Below are 16,711 nucleotides of genomic sequence, written 5' to 3' on the forward strand. Positions count from 1 at the left end.
ATCTTTGTCGCTCCCACTGCCCTTCCTCACTTTTAGACAATACAAAGAAAAAATTTACAGTATTCTATGTACAGAAGGGCTGAACTTTTTCCTATTCCTGCATTTGGATTATAGTTCCTAAAGCTACTCTATCCTTCTGTGTGCCTACATGCGGAAATAAGTTACAAATTGGGATGTCTTCTTACTTACTTTTTCTTAAAATATGTTTAATTTTCAAGTATTTTTGAGACGTCTAGTTTAAATTCTAGTTGGTGACTTATTTCACCCCATCTTAATTTGCTGCCTGCTTTCTGGTGGGTTTACTGCCTGTATTTTAATCTACTGTTGCATAAAAATATTTACAAACTATCATTTACTATCGTTGTGCAACTACACTAAAGATATCTGACTTCAGCCTGCAGAAATATAGCTGATAAAATCACCAATTCTTGCAGCTGAACTTGCTAATAAATTAAGTATTTTTAGAAAAAAATCACTGAAAATATACCTGCAGCATGTGCCAAAAAGTTCTGGGTAATTCATTTATGATATGACAGATTTTGAAATAGCTCAGCTATAGGAAAGAAACAATTTCCCCAAATGCTAATCATAGAGTCGTGGAATGGTTTGGGTTGGAAGTGGCACAGAAAATCATCTGGCTCTAACCCTCCCGCCATGAGTGGGGACACTTTCCACTAGACCAGGTTGCTCAGAGCACTGTTCAACCTGGCCTTGAACTTCAGGTGCACTGCACACCCTGTACCAACTAAGAAAAGGTACACAGATGCCTATCAAAGTGAAAACAAAACTAGGAAAGCAGATATCATCATAGCTACTTTTTGTAAAGCTGCTGCTGGTTTTATTAACAAGCTCTGTGTTGTTCATCTGTCTTCTTTATAACCTGAAAAATAATCTTAAAATTTTGTTTAACCAGAATCTAAAACCATATGCACTCAAGAGACAGGTTTTCTCAGATTGGATTTAAAAATATCTAGTTTTTCTATTACCCTTGGAAGGAAACCCTCTAAGGGTTGATGATCACCATGGCCAACCTATTTTTGGCCATTCCTGAATGTTTTAAAGGATCTCTGCATGCGGAGCCAGGAAAACCATGACACATGTGCTCAGAGGATTAATCAGCATTTTACACAGTTTGAACAAACTCCAGTAGGGGACCTTACTAACGTGTCAAGTGAGACAAATTGCTATGGTCTCCAGCAGGCTGTAATATTCCTTACCTGTCTCTAAGTGGCAAGTAGGTATAGTGTTATTTGTCGTTGTCGGGACAGGCACCACACAGGGATTTCACGCAGAAAAGCCTTTATTTCATACAAACATGGCCAATTTATAGTCTTTTTCTAGCCAGCGTGTTTCATTACTATTGGTGTCTCTACTACATAAACATGTCAAGATTGGGTGCTCTGTAGCTTCTGCAAACTCAGGGTGACTCAGCAAACAGTTTGGGCTCTCTGGCTATCACAGCTGCCCCACAGCTCTATCCTCCCTGTCCACCCTCTTATCTTCAATGTTTATATTTTTTCACAACTTCGCAGCTGCAATGGCTCAAATTCAGGGCCCAAGCTGCCCACAGCTCAATTGTCTCCCACTTATTCCCTGCAGTCCCCCTCCCCCTAAAGGCACACTATTCTCTAAAACTGTAAAAATTGAATAAATCTCTCTGAGTCTCTTCCATCTGTCTGAATTCTGGTCAATCAGCATAAAGGAGGGAAATATCCCCATAGTATTACCAGGTTGCTCTTAAACTGAGTGGGTTGGGTCAGCAGAAATGGATGATTAATGAAACTACCTGCCTTAGAAATTTGTGCTATTGTATAAATACTTACGTGCTAGTACGAGGGTGAACAACACTGTCCAAAGGGGATCAATCCCATTTTTATCTCCTTGTGTTATGGGGATTGCAGAGCTCTCTCCTTTGTCCAGGTCTTTATTTTTTATTTTTCCTTTTTTTTTTTTTTTAGGAGTTTTTTCTGATGTTTCTATACAACAGCTTCTTAGAATTACTTTGAAGATGGCAGAACAGTGATGGTCTACAAAGTCTGACCTGAAAAAAGAGAAGAATATTGCAAAGAGGAGTCTCTGCACTAGATGGATAGAAGTTTGGCATGAACATCAAAGATAGAATCCTGAAAAATATTGTTTTTTCTAATAACAAAGATGTAACACTGTAAAGTTAGCCTGAAAATAGACTTATTCAGTCTTCCACTCCTTTTTGTGCTGAAAATTCAAATTATTTTCACTTAGATGGGTGCTGTTATCACAAGGCTCTTTCTGACCTTGCAGACTGAGTAAATGCTAACTCAAACAGCAAAAAGAACAATTTTATCCCCTCCCTACCCTCCAAATTCACAACTTCATTTATGTGTGAACATAGGCATACAGATGAACAAGATGTGTGTAAGAAATCCCATCACCCTAAAGTATGAGGATCAAAATCACTCAACAGAAGATCAAAATTTGTGTGTTTCTTCCATCTGAGGAGCAAATACTTCCCAAAACAGCTATTTAACAAAGCCACTTTGTTCATACAGATATGTTTTGTTTATGCAGAGATGTTCAGTTATAATATGTACAGTATGGGATAGAAAATAGGAAAAAACCACATTATATTTATTACCTTTTTTTGAAAAAAAAAAAGACCCCAAACCTATTTTATTTTGCTGTTATTTTGAAAAGCCAGATAGTGGATATTGGGGTGTTTTCTGTATCATTTCCAGAACTGCCACACCCTGAACCCATTTTTTTAATATACGGTGGTGGGCTGGTCTCAGCTAAGGGTTACTAATTTTTTCAGGACCTCACTTCTAATTTTAGTGAATCAACTGACAGATGCGTGTAACACTCAATATTAAACCAGAAACTTTCTTTATCCTGTAATCAGAACATAGGTAATGTATTAGTCTTGTACTTTAGATATTAGCCTAAATACTAGTGTTTCTGAAAAACACAATATGTTTGGAGGACACCTGATACATTAAATCAAAATGTTTTGTCATTTAAATCTATGAATACTGAGAGACCTCTGCCAGAATTTGGCCATGTTAGAGGAAGATAAATTTTCTTCTGGAGCCTTCTTGCTCCATTGCTAAATTCTTCCTTTATTCCATAGATTTTCTAGCATAGAATTAATTTGATTTAACTTTTCAAGGTGCTTTTCTAAACCTTAAAAGTGCACAACCTTTCTCAAGGCAAAGGTAATGCAATCAAGAGCTATAGTAAGAAAACCTGTGGCTTATAAAGAATTCATTTTACGTCTAAATTCCACCACATACACCTAATTTGCATCTCCATCATATCAGTCTAACATATCAATGGTACAGCAAACACAAATAGACTGAGGGAATGGATGGATTTATAAATATAAATAGGCAATTACATTACTAATCCACTGGATCATATAACATTCCTAATCAAAGCATTTGACATGAGAACAAAAAATATAAAAGAACCTGTAACACCTTAAAAGAAAAGATAAAAATTACAGTATGATCCAATTTAATACCCTCTAAAACAGATATTCTTAACAATCCAGGCTTGATGCTGACAAACTCCATCATGAACTGCAAAGTTTTCTCTTTCCGTGTAAGTTCACCATTCAGCACTATTTACAATCAATGGAGGAAACTAATGAAAACATTGAAATAGCACAGATATATTACCATGAACAAATATCATAAACTCTATGTTTTATCTTTCGAAAAGCTTCTGCTCTTTAATAAGATTTAGCCCCTTACTTTTAATCTCATATTGCAGGAGCAAGAAAAGACCTGGTTCTGCTCTTGCATGTTGAAGTGTTGTCATGGATACACAAGCGTGGTCCATCACTTCCACCAGTAAATAAACAAGATTCTCAGAGTGCTTGACAGGATTTACTAGCTCTGTCACATTGTTAGCTGCACAGGGCTGCACATAAGCAAATGGCTTGTAGATTTAGAATAATATCCAGGGCAGCATGGGGCATACACACATGATATCACAGAATCACAGAATGTTTAGAGTTGGAAGGGACATATCTTCCTTTAGAAAAATCAAAGGGCAAATATTATGCTGTATAACATTACTCTCCTCACTTTTTAAATCAGTTAATCTTTTCCTTTTCTTTTTCAAAAGACGTTTGTAGATTATACAAGGGATCATTCTCTAATGTGATAGGCAACTAGGAATAGTCACCTGCTAAATGCTTAAACAAATGAGTAACATCTTTACATATATGAATAAAATGCTGTTTATTCCTCTTTTAGAAGAAAGGTTGTTTTAATGTGTCACCTTGCTGTTTGGTGGTATTGCCATAGTCTTTACTGCAACAAAGTCCTCTCTCAAACCAGAGAGTGCAAAAATAAATTCAGTCTTACCAGTACACCCATCAACAGTTACAACAGGCTTGACTTGGTTCTAACAAATCAGCATCTTATATTGATGAAGGAATGTAGATTAAATGCCCTAATCTTCTGTTTCAAGAAGTAAAAGCACAGATAGTTAAGAATGCTATCTTTAGCATGGGGTTTTTTCCCCCCTGCTCTGTGACTTCTTTACTTACAAAACTTACACTGAACTCATCAGTTGCCTTCAGCTGGAGAAAGTGCTCTATCTGTTCTTTTATTTTTGGCTCAAAGGTGGTTCGTTTCAGTGAGGATTAGGGAATAATCCTCATGGATCTGAGCGAAATCACTTTACCTTCAAGCACACATATGTTTCTGCTAAGCTCAGGAGTGTCCAACATCTCCACCAAGAGTGGGTACCAAGTTTCTAGCAAACAGAATTCTTCACCGCATGTGAAATTTACTTTCAACAAATATTTTGCCATTAGCACTCAACTGCTACAGTATTTACTGAAAGCAATTACAGGGAAGAAAAGAGCCCAGGGAAAACAGATTGATATGGTGAATGGACATTTGTGGCTCTGGCTCTTTGCTTATATCAGTTGCCCTTTGCTACTTAAGACATGGCATTGCAAATGTGTCTTGTGTGTAACAGCCACGTGGGCTCCTTTGGGCACAGATATCTCTCCTCTGCTTGACAAGCACTTGGCACACTGGGACACTCAAGGAAATAAACAAAAAAATCATAACAATTAGTGCAATCTTTTATCTCTTACCAGTCCACATACAGGCTAGGGGATCACATTCAGCTCTTTCAATCCACATGGATCTGGAAAATACAAATATCTTGAGTTGCTAATCTATGTGTTTAAACACTCAAAGCTCCATTTAAAGCAAAAGAAAAAAAAAACAACTGGTTAAGGCAGTCACAGTGTGCTTCCAGGAGAAACATCAACAAATATTGATTTGTTAATTTATTCCAAAATTAAAGCTGAAATCATTACCTTTTTTCTTTTTTTTTTCTTTTTTTTTTTTTATTTCTTTTTTTTTTTTTTTAAGTGAAAGAAAAGAACAGGAGAAAACAGATCAGTGTGTCTTCCAAGACAGGAAAAAAGCATAAAGATACCTCTCAGAAATCTACCTTCTTAGATTACTGCTTTTCAGGCCCAAATACAGAAAAGATTTCCATTCTTTGCAAAATAACGCTACAGTCAGTGAGCAGGCACCACTCCTCCTCTCTCAGACAGCACATACAGTCTACAAAGCCGCACTTCCAACTAGGTACCCAGTGCTGAGAGAGTTAATTTAAATTTGATAACAAATGGCTCTGCTTTTCAAATGAATGTAGCCTGGCAACTTCAACTGAGAACCCTTCATAGGGCCTCAATTATGTATGCAGCTTCTTTGAGAAATAGTTTCACACATCTGACCCAAGGCCCACGATACTGTTGCCATGAAATAAGACTGTATATAGGAAATGGTTCATTTCTGTAAAATCTCCTCATTTCTCCACTACCCCCATCCCAGGTGCACATGTTAAAAGACCAAACAAAATTACTTATTTTGGACTGGTTTTTTGCGTTTCTTTTATTGTCTCATCCACTACCATCTGAATACAAATTTAACACATTTTTGTATCAGCATTTAACCTGCATGTTCGGGTTTGTTTCTTTTAGGAATTTCCAGTCACTCTGCCTGGCTATGCTGATCAAAACTGCCATGTGAAACCGAGACAAACAATGGGTTAAATACCCACACCATTTTATTTTATTTTTTCCCTCTCTCCCCTCAAAATGGCTGCTTTATCTGTATGCACACAGCAATAGCAAATGTTCCTCTGTTATTGTACAACCAAATTGATGTGTCAAGTATTCATATGCTAATGGAGGTACAGTTTCTCACTTTTTCACAGATAAATTGCAAGGATTGTTACACACAGTGAAACACAAGAATAAACAGCTTTTATTTCAGATGTGATAAGTTACTTTCCATTCAAAAAACATGCAACACATGCTACTGACCATTATTGGTTTTATTCATTACCAGTTTGCCTTCTGTTTTTCTCTCTTAGAATGGCTAGAAAATATTTAGCAGATACAGCCAAACTTGATACAAATAATTTAATTTATTTTGCTTTGCACTTTCATGACATGAAGTTAATTTTTGCTCAGTTATCACCGGTAATGCAAGTCATGCAATGGGCACAGTCATTGTTCCCTCTGGAGCATTCGTAATTTTTTAAAGGTTGCAATAGATGAGATTTGGAGATTGGGATATTTCTGTTCATGCGTTAACAAAATATGCCATCGTACGCATGCCCAGAACCCATTATTTAGGAATATTACTGGTAAAAGATTCCCTACATATAACACAAAGCATGAACAGAAGAAAATAATAGCCAACACCTTTTTGTTCTGTTGAAAGATCAATATCTATTCAAAACCCAAAAATATTAGAAGTTAAGGATAATAATTTGTGTTTTGCACCTGAAGTAAAATAAGACTCTTTTCAGAGGCCATATTTTATAAATATCAAAAAACTATTTGGCACAGGTAAAATAAACTTGTTTATTAAGCAAAAACTATTTTTTAAAAGCGTGAAAGTGGGTTTACATTTCTAGGAACTGAAGATGTGTGGGTTTATGTAACATACTCAAGGATTATATCTATGTCCTTGATTTAGATATGACAACAGATTTATATAATTACGTTGTTACACAGTGAAATCATAAATGCAAGGAAATTCTGAGTTAAATCCATAAGTCCAGATGGAGCCCTTAATTTAATTAACCATTGGCAGATATCTGTGCCACCCCATTGAAGTCCATTTTAAGTCAGTGCAGCCAGCCCACAGAGGAGAGTGATGTAAGCTGCAGATAATTGCCATGTCTGGGAGCTGTGTATGTTGGGACTTTTCCTTGTCTTTGTGGAGGTAGAAGGTAAAATACCAATGCCATCTAAGTGCTCTCAACATCAGGTCACTGCAGACATACAGTAAGAAATTAGACAGTGCAGAAAATAAGATTCTTCCAATGTAGCATCAGCTCATCTGTAACATGTCATCCTACATATTTATGGCATACATTTAGCCAAAGACTAATTCTACATTGGATAATTTCTTTGAAATACAAAACAGTTTAAATCCTATCCATACATAACATATACAAGCAACCACTTGCTGTGAGTTTGTGCCGTAAAGCTTGAATTATAAAATACATGAGCTTTCTTATTTTAAATGTGCCCCATTAGGATTGCACTGATCTTGGGGATCAGGTACTTCATGAAGGAAGTCGGAGGTGAGGAATGTAGTTGATTGGTGTGGTAATTGAAAAAGGATGTTGTATGTAATACTTCAGGAGAAATTATTATATTCACAATCTTGAAAGCTAAAAAGTCACAAGAGAAATTAGGATGAAAGCCTTTGCTGACCAGCTGACATGTAAGCCACTCCTCTTCTGCTTCATAGCTAAGTGAGCATCTTCCTCACAAAAGATCAGTGCCTAGTTAGCATCCTCAAAAATAAAATGTATGCTTGTGGAAAGATGCACAGGCACATTCAGTTCTCTGAAAGTACAGACTATCAGAGTTAGCTCTCCTGCTCTGTGTGCCCACACTGTCCATTTTATAAAGGCTCTGATGTTGCTGATGTCCTCCAGGTGTTATCCAAAAAGAGCAATTTTTTGAGACTTCCTTTTACAGAGCAATCGGGTTGATGCACCAGGATGTCAAATGGAAAAACTAATTAACCAGACCACCCATAATCTCCTCTGAGAGATTCTACAGGTGTCTGAAAACATAATGATCAGAGAACAAAAGAAATGTCATAGTGTCAGGGCCCCACTTCTAAGAGGAAGAGAGAGGAAACTGAAGAGAAAAGGACATGTGCAATTTTGGTGTCTGGCCACGTTCCACAGTAGCAGCCATGGAGCTGATCTACACTGCCCTCGGAGGGCTGATGACTCATTATTCATCCCATGCTCTTGCAGTCAAGTGTATAGCTGCTTATTAAAGAGCCTGATTCTGCAAACACTTCTGCACTTGCTTGACTTTAAGTGTGCAAGTAATCCTATTGGGGTGAACCGTCAGCAACTAATTCTGGGAGCAATGACATTGACAACATCTCAAGAGTAATGTGAAAACAAGAATCAAAATCCCAATGCCTTGAAAACCAGTTTTCACCATATTTTTATCTAGTTTGTTCTCAGAAGTCTTCTTTCACAGATTAATTTTTTTTTTATGCAACTAATTTTGCAGCAAGAGTCAGGGTGGGCAGGGTGGGGAACACAAAGTCATGTAAAAAAAGAGCAAAATGTGAAAATGTTCAACACAAGTGTGGCATAGAAAAATTCAATTAAAATTACAAAATTTATGCAACATGACAATTTTCATTTAAACCATGAGAAAAATATATTTTCTTTTTAATATCATACCTTCTTCCATATGTCAGCTAAAAAATAATGCTTGCAAAGGCAAGTAAATGTGCATGGTGAGAGTTGATCAGTCCTTTAAAAGGCAGATACAGCTACTAAGAATATGCATTTGGAAATTACAAAATCTACAGTGCTGTGTTACAGCTGTGTGCAATGAGTTTCTATTCTTAGAATAGTTACAAAACAATCAGCAAAATATGGAACTCAGTTCTTCTAAAATGAGCAGAGAATTAGATGATACGGTAGTTCTAAGCATGTTGGAGGATGTTTTGGGGTTTCTGCACCCTTGTTAGGAAGGCAAGAAAAATGCAGTAGGGATAACTATAGTGCGGACCTTCTCCTGCACCCCAGAGAAGATGCTCCAGGGAAGCAGAGGAGTAAAACTGTGAATAACTCCACTGTGATTCAGTATCCACTGCACAGCTTTGGCATAACTTCTCCGTAGAAATGCCCCATTGAAGACTTTTTCTGTGTCCCTGTCTTGAAGCTACATGAGGAGGGCACTCAATTTCATAACTACGGTAATTATAAAAGGTTAATCTCCTCACAGTTGTTTTCAGGATACATGGAATCAAGGTTTACTTATAAATGTTGAAGCTGATAGATCGATAGAGAGAGAGAGAGAGGGAGAGAGAGAGAGAGAGGATGCTAATAAGAAAAAAGGAAGCAAGCAGGTCAAGGAGAAGATGTATACAAGGTTACGACTACTGTAATTTACATATTTGAGAAATTTTCATCTTGAGCCTTACCACAGATGTTTTATAAGCAGCCTTTTTTCTTTTTAGATGACATACCATAGTCAATTAAGTTGTAGACAAAGGACAGAAAGCGATGGACTCATATCTGCCCACCCATGAGAGGATGCAGAAAGGTTCCACCTGCAAGTGCAAGTTCTGAGACTCCACGGAAATGGCATGTTTGAGAGAAAAACAGCATAAGAGGCTCATTACAGGAACTACGGGAGAAGCACCACACCATATGATGTCAGGGAATCTTATGTGGTAAAATTATTTCTCATCAACTGTCTCCTAAGCTGACGCAGAAGCCATATCTCTCGAGGACCTTGGAAGAATATGTAGATAACTTTTGTGCCCCAAAATCTTGTTTCTTTTCCCCATAGAATAACCCACTTTACTGGGCTCTGTCTCTCCATTAAATTTCAGACATAACATAAAATTCAAAATGTATCTCAATTGCAATTGCAAATGTGTTTACAATTATGATTACTATTATTGACCCACAAATTCCCACAGCTTAAATTTGGCTTGGCTCATCAGATCACACCACTACAACTTTCCAAGAATCACAGGCCATACATTTAAATTGCTCTTTCCTGTGCACAGCTCAAGGACCTCTGCTCTTTGCCTAAACACTTAGTTATGTTTAGCTCAAGTATATCTCCTAAAAGATACTTAGTCTTCATCTGAGAGATGGAGATCCTGCAGCCTACCTTTGTAATTTGTCTGATGATTTATCAGTCTCCCTGGCAAAAGATAGTGTCTAATTTCTCATATTAGTCTGTTGTTTTCAGTTTGCAACAGGGTTCTTTTCTACTCCCATTTTGGCTTTGCAACTTTTCTTTGAATGAACCCCACAACTAAAGTAATATGATGTTGGTTTAACTCTATATATTGCTATAGCTGCATGGACAGCACGACCCTTTCCTTGCCACAGAAACACTGAAGTTCAGTATGACACTGAGATCTTTTTCTCAGTCCCTATTGGCTAGCCTCGAGTCTCATACTTTGCAGTCACTGCAACTTTCATATATCTGTATTAAAACACCAGAACAGACCCCTCTTTTCAAGTGTTATACTGAACACTTTATTTGATTGTCCTCATCAGTGTTTATTATGTCACCAGCAATTTTTGAGCTAGATTTAGCTCAATGAAAATGTTTACAAGCACACTTCCTCTTCCCTGCATGTCCCAGCAGAAAATCCTTATTTTCCATTTACCATTTATTCATTTGGGTTTGTTAGAGGAGAGGAGAAAAGCTTTTTTATCTGACATGATAGTAGTATTTTTATTCAGAAGTTAGGTCTGTTTGTCAAAATTCATTTCCCTAATCACCTGTGAGATGTCCTTTAATTCCCTATCAGCTGGTTCCCAAAGGAGTTATTTTTCTTACTGACTCAAGTTACTTGGGTAGAATCACTTGCCCTTTCTGAATATCGGCGCAGCAGTGTTCTCCCAGTCTTCTGCTACTTCAACGTTTATTGAAAGTTAACATCAGTGATAGAGTGCTCTCCCCTGCCAGGTCTTTTAGGACTCTTGGGTCAAAATTATTCAGACCTACTGGCAGATGTTGTTTAACATCTATTAATTGACTGGAAAGTACTCATTAACCTTATTAAAGAATATTCTTATGTAATAAGAACATCCTTATTGTTTCCAAGTGGAGAATAGAAATTATTTTGGCTGCTTCTGAGATGCCTGTCTACTAATAGCCTTATTACAACTCTTTGCCAATAGAATTCCAGAGTTTCCAGAATTCCCTGTTTCATTCCCAGTGCACTTTAAAAAAAAAAAAGATCTGTGCTGGTCTTTCAAATCCTTTTATCTCTCTCTTTACTTCTGTAAAGGAACCATGAATCTCTTTCCAGTGTCCTAAACTTTTCAGCTACGTACACAAAATTCTCTTTCATACTTATTGCAATTAATTTTCTTTGCTATCCCACTTTAACTTTTTTTTTTTTTTGGGGGGGGGGGGTATGGTGCTGTCACTTCTCTGCTTAGCATCCAAAACATAGTGTTGCCTGTTTTTCTTGTGTAATCACAATATTTTTCTGTCTTACAGATTCTATGTAAATATAGAACCCTAATTTTCATTCATGTCTTTAATTCTAAACATTCCTCTCAAATGTATCCTTACAGTTCTCTCTGCCCATGAGAGTTTTAATTTGAAAACATGATGTATATGCTGTATTTTTACTTGAACTTTTCCTCCTTTTACTCACACTGAATGCAAACAAGTCTAAATCACTGATTCTTTGGCAGCAACCAACTTTAAATCTTCTTTCGCCTATCACACAGATCTAAAGTAGGGCTATTTCTGCCTTATCTTTGGAAACTGGCCCATGGCAAGTAGTAAAGGCATCTACATATTTTCACTTTTACAAAAGATTTTTAAACTCTCAATTAAACTTTTAATTTTATTAAGACAAAAGCATTAACAGTAATGCTTTCAGTAAAAGTAGTAACTAGTGACTGGAATGCCATGGATAATAATTGTTTTCTGGAACTACTCAGGAATCAGCTCTAATTGTTAGATAAAAATTAAATAAGGTAGAACATGCAAGAAAATATTTTAAAATAATTAAATTTTAGCTATAACTTCTAATAGCCATTACATATAAACATGGAATGCTATAAATTCATTTTTTTTCATTTAATCGGGAAGATGGAATTAATAGCTTCCATTTTTCTTAACTCTTTTTTTCCTTTTAATTTCATGTTATCTATTGAAATACAATTACACACTGTCCATAGTTCTGAGCTTTCAGTTCTGGGCTTTCAAATTCCTACTGCATTACAATTAGCACCTTATTTGAAAATATGCAAGTTATCTGCCTGAGTATGCACTTTATTTGCAAATTCAGTAGTTAATCTCTATCTGAAATCTTTTTGTTACTTAACATTCAAGCACATTTTTGTTGGTTGTTGGGACTGCCTTTGAAAAGCAAGTTTAATATGCTATATTGAAACTGAATAAGTGACTATGAGGTTTCTTCAGGATCGATTCCCTATGTGTTAGCTCAGCGAGCTATTTATCTCCCACAATATGCTAATGTATAAGAAAACCAGGCAAACTGATCTATGTTTACATACGAACACTCTGTCCTCCGTGACAATACTTTCATTATAAGTCAGGTCTCAACTAGAAGGAAATAAGTTGTGAGCAAAGTATATTGAGAAACTGTTAATGGACTGCTAATGGACTGCAGCCATCAGGCCTATACTCTTCTTTCAAAAAAGTGCAAGTTCTGGGTGTTAATTACAAAACATGAGAAACTTACCTTGCAGGTAGGAGTTTCTACTCAATGCAAAATACAAAAAAGTAAAAAGACAAGAAAGAGAGACACAGGTGTTGATGACCTTAGAGATTCTTTCAGCTGAATACAGGTTTTATAACACAAACACTTCATTAAAAAAAAGTCAAAGTTTTAGGCTAACTAGTGTGAATGCCAAGTGTGACAGAAATGAAAAGAGGATGTTAGAATGAGAAACAAGAAATAGTGAATCTCTTTGTCTCCCCAGGAGAAATCATTCTCCTTGAAATGGGACCACTGTTAACATCTTCCCCATTGCCTTGTAGCATCTAAATATGCTACCTGAACGACAGCTAAGCCCTGTTAGATTACTTGTGTTTGCCTTTAATTTTGTAAGCTTTTTGTCATACTTTCAAATTAAAAAAAAAAAAAAGGACAAATTGCACTGCATTCATGAAGGTCAGATAAGAAAGGAGTAAATGCATGATCCTAGGCTCCTAATACTACTTTTTCCTTTGCTAAACTCTCCTTGTCGGTATTTCACTAGCAGAATACGAAACCATCCATTTAATATTTACAAATTACTGGCAAAATGAGTAGCTTGCTGTTTCCTAGTGAAAATATAAACAATCTTAAGTCACTTTCCTTCATTTCTTCTCAGGAGTATTCACACATTTTGGCTTTAGGCATTTAATTTAGATGCTTTCAATCAACTCCAAAGACATCTAACTCTTTCCATTGACTGCAGAACTAAGATACTGTCATGGTAGATGTGCTGATTTACATCTGAACCTCATGTTGAATGTGGCTTTTTCTCCAGAATCTACCAGCAATGGACCCCAAGACTTCTTTTTTTTTTTTTCACCTGATACCTGGATTTCCCTTATAGTCTTATTATTCTGTGTGTATGTGTGCGCTGCCTGGGTTTGGTACCTGTGACTCAGTCTTCATTATCAATTCTTGATTTTATTGCAGTTGCTGCACTAAGGAGATGTAGAGAAGGATAAATTCCTCCTGGTCTGGGAAAAAATCCCAGTTGGATCTAGTCAGATTGCAACTGAGTTCAACTGCCAGGGCTGAAACCAGAAAGAAAAGAATGCAGTTAAGGATGTTTCCTTTCTTTTTTTTATTTTAAATTTAGATCTACAGTTCAGATGAGGATGGCAACCAGGACGCATGGCACCTAGCTGAGATACAGAACTCAAGGAGGATCTGGGCCCTGATCCTAAGAGGTGGATCTAGTCTGCTGTAACTACTCAGGTCGATTTGGGACCCATCACAGGCCACAGTGGTTTTTTTGGACTCTAGGCTTCTCAAGCTTGAGTCCACTAGAAGGGCTTGTGGTCTGCAGCTGCTGTAGCCCACCACGATGATGTTGTCTCCAAGGGAACCATTTTGTGAGACTCAAAATATTTAGAGTTTCTTTTTCTGCTTGCACTTGCACTGCAGCTTCTGGAATGATAGCACAGACTCAGTCACCAAAGATTGAAAGTGGTTATTGGCTCCTTCTTGGAAAGTGCTCTTACTATAAATATTGATAGATGCTTTTCAACCAATTATTAGAGTTTTGTCAGTAGCGATGAACTAATAAAAATGTGTAGGTAGCATATTCATATGGGAAGCTTAATATTCTTTTTTTTAGTTACTACAGGTGAAACAGTACTATATTTTGAAATTTGCTTAATTTAGCTCATTGATTATTCTTATAATGTGCTTTACTGTGTTACTTCTTAAAAAAGAAAAACAACCTCCCCCTTGATGATTTCCAATTTTATCTTCTTTTGCTTAGCAGCTGTTGCTGCTGTTGAAGAACACATCTGTCTCAGGAAGAGACTGTTTGAGATCATCCTCAAATAAATGGAACATGGGGCTCTGCAAAATGTATCTTGCAACAGCAGATGTATCTGCCAGGTCGCTGCTCAGCAATGTCCTTACTTATTTGTATTTACTCAATACGGATAACATTTTTGTACAAGATGTCTCAATATTTGCTGTTTATAATATGAAAAGCTTTTGACAAACACATCTGTCCTGTCACATCATCAAGTTGCTCTCCCCTTAGCCAAAAACAATTATGATATTTCCAGCTTAAATGTCACATAGCTGCTAGTCTCATCCTGGGAGGAAGCAGACACTGCAACATGCAATTAATACTGTTGACATGAAAAGGGCCATAATAAAGAAAAAAAGTCAGCATTCCATTGAAGTTATTTTAGAAGCTCATTCTTTTTATAGTGGTGTTGCAAGAACTCAGGTATAGAAAATACATCCAAGATAACATGACTATGTCATTTTGCCTTGTAAAATTTAAAATGTAAAATTTTGAGGAAGAAAAACAAAGCATTTTTCCCCCAAGTCTTCTCTTTTTGAAGTCTAAGCATATAATATTTCCTGCATTCTATTCATACTGATTTTTATTATTTCTGTTTAGATCCATTTCTCTGTTCTTGTTCATGTTTACAAGCAGAGTCAATGTACAACAGGCTGCAAAAACCCACATAAGAATAGTTAGTATAATGTAATCTCTGAGTGTGATACCATAACTACGGATATTAAAACATTTATGAAGTGGAGGTCATTGTTTATCCATCTATAATTTTCTGACCCAAATGGTTTGCAGACACTAAAGTGCTGTAGAGGAAGGGGAAGGAAGGGAAGAAGGAAAATAATGTAATTTTGCTATATTTGTCTTGATCTGCTCTTATTTTTCTTATAGGTACAGTATGCATGCTTTCCTAATTATAGAATACAAAACTCAGCTCAAATTCTGGATGGAAAAATAATTTCTTATTTTTGCATAGTTGTATTTCCTAGTGCCCATATAATGACGTTTAATATAATAGGTCTGGAGCCGAGACCAATATGTTAAGGAACTGTGGAGGGATCAGAAAAGTAAACGGAAAAAATCCTTTCCAGTGACATGTCCACTATGAAGAGTTTTCAGCCTCTGAAAAAGGAAAATGATCACATACAGTGCAAGGAAATCACACTGGACACACGGAAAAAAAATAAAGAGGAGACTTCAAGCACTTTCATCCTTATTAAGACCCACCTCCATAATAAAGGAATCAGGACAACAAGCAAAAAAGGGAATTAAGAAGTTTCACAGAGGGTGTGTGTATCTTTTCAGTCTTATTTCTTCAACATTTAAAGTGTTTTCAGAAAACCATATAATTTCAGTTCTTCATGTATCTGTAAAATTACATGTTTTTCTTTAAAAAAAACCTTGTGGAGTTGAATCTTCCTTTTCATTGGAAATCTCAGTTCTGCTGCTCACTATGCAATTGTCATGATTAACTGACAGAAGGAATTATCTGGAAAAACTGAATGATTCTTTCCTTCTGCTGGCAGCACACCTGTGCTATAGTCAATCTAGATTTTATCTTTCTGAAAAAAATCACACTTTCCCACTACAGACAATCTAGAAATGAAGCTGCTGTGTCTACCCTGGCCATATGCCTGTATCATACATAATTACTGCAGATTTCCTCCATTTCATACTTCACTTTATTCTCTGGCCTATATATCCCTCATCTTGCTGGATTGTAGAAATTTTAGAAATTTTACAAATTTCTTTCCTTCCCTGTGTAGCAATATCACTATGCTCTGTGAGTTCAATGGTAATGGAAAAGCTTGCTTCCTGAAGTGAGAGAAGAGGTGCAGGCAGGGGATGACACACATTCCCCAGAACTTCTGGACTGCATATGGAGCTAAATGGACCTTATTGTTTTCTTCATCATGGCCAACTGTTATTAACCATCTCCAGCAACCTGACACTACTGTTAAGAGCAATTATCCCATGGGAGTAGGATTTGTCCCCTGGTCTATGTGTGGCCAGGGAATGCAAGCTGATCTCTGTGCAGCACTTCATCTGTGGTTTAGCCAGAGATTACAATGTGTAATCTGTCCATATTGATCATATCCACACAGATTTTAACTAAGAGCCTAATTTGTGTTTTGTGTGACTCCATGAT

At 36.6% G+C, this 16,711-nt stretch overlaps 1 long non-coding RNA gene across 1 annotated transcript in view; it reads left to right on the plus strand.

Moving 5' to 3' along the window:
- LOC135406621 (uncharacterized) overlaps positions 1–15,825 on the plus strand; it is a 50,482-nt gene extending 34,657 nt beyond the window's left edge. Inside the window, exon 2 of the long non-coding RNA XR_010426383.1 lies at positions 13,879–15,825. This is a non-coding gene — a long non-coding RNA (uncharacterized LOC135406621). The remainder of the gene's footprint in view (positions 1–13,878) is intronic.
- The last annotated feature ends 886 nt before the right edge of the window (positions 15,826–16,711 follow it).

Source organism: Pseudopipra pipra, chromosome Z (genome assembly GCF_036250125.1).
Source record: "Pseudopipra pipra isolate bDixPip1 chromosome Z, bDixPip1.hap1, whole genome shotgun sequence".
Classification (NCBI taxonomy): Eukaryota; Metazoa; Chordata; class Aves; order Passeriformes; family Pipridae; genus Pseudopipra; species Pseudopipra pipra.